Genomic DNA, 1,175 nt, shown 5'->3' with positions numbered 1-1,175 from the left:
CACACTTGATGTAACTTTATGAAAATACATTATAGTATCTGTCTGACCTTTTTGCATTTCAATTTCTCTAAAAATATTTCTATATGGTACCAATTCTTCTTCCACCATTTTCTTTAGTTTCAGCTCCCATATTATAGAAGGCTCCATGTTGTAAAAAGAAATCAAAAGCAGTCTTGAATAATTGGAACCCTTCTTCTAGATTGTCTAATGTCAATTTGTTTTCTGGTACTGCTTCTTCTATGTCTTATTCCTCATTATCTGGAACTGGTTTGGAAGCATTCATCTCCATCAAGTTGTCTTCTGCTAATTCCTCTTGTGTGGTGTCTATTAGCCCTCGAATTTCTCCAAGATTCATATGTTGAAACCCTTCGCCACCTCCCCTTTTTGTTGTATCCACCATCTCTTTCATTATTTCCTTGATTGGCTCTGCTGTAAATCCCACAAAGTCATGCACAACATCCTTGAGATGGTTTTCCCCAATAGGAATTTACTGTTTGGGACTTGATGGTTTTTATGGCTTTTTCTATAACAGCGATGGCATCTTTAATGATGTAATCCTTACAGACTTCCATGCCCTTCTCTTTACTGAGTTCTCTTCTATAGAGTTGACAATCCTTTCCATAGAGGACTTTGTGTAATGAGCCTTAAAGGTCCTGATAACCCTCAATTGCAAAAATAGTCAGAAAACAATTAAAATGACAATGGTAACTTCTGACCACATTTTTTTGAAAATAATCTGAATATTTCAGTTTTATGTATTAGTATTTATCAAAAATAAAAGAATATAATTACTATCTTATGTTCCAATAACATGGGTAGTTCATTTTATTACTGATTTGTTTATATAAATGTGATATTTTCTGTATTTTTACAATCCAAATCAGAAACACTGAAAAATAAAGACATAAATATAACGACTCCCCAAATATATTTATTTTGCTTCATTTGTAAACTTGTAGTTAAGGAATTAAAAGTACAAAACAGGTTCTAGGACTGTATAAGAGTAACTATTTTAATTAAGGAAATATGTAAATAGAACATTCATAAAGCCTAACTTTTAAAACCTGTATAAACATGTTTTAGATTAGCTTTAGTGTATTCTGTACTTTGGACCCAATACAATTATAATTTAGAAAATCATTTTATTTATAGTTTAAACTATGAATCTAGTGCCT

This window comes from Propithecus coquereli, unplaced genomic scaffold (assembly GCF_000956105.1).
Source record: "Propithecus coquereli isolate 6110/MARCELLA unplaced genomic scaffold, Pcoq_1.0 Scaffold114, whole genome shotgun sequence".
Lineage (NCBI taxonomy): Eukaryota > Metazoa > Chordata > Mammalia > Primates > Indriidae > Propithecus > Propithecus coquereli.
Note: the sequence above shows the minus strand (reverse complement) of the source record.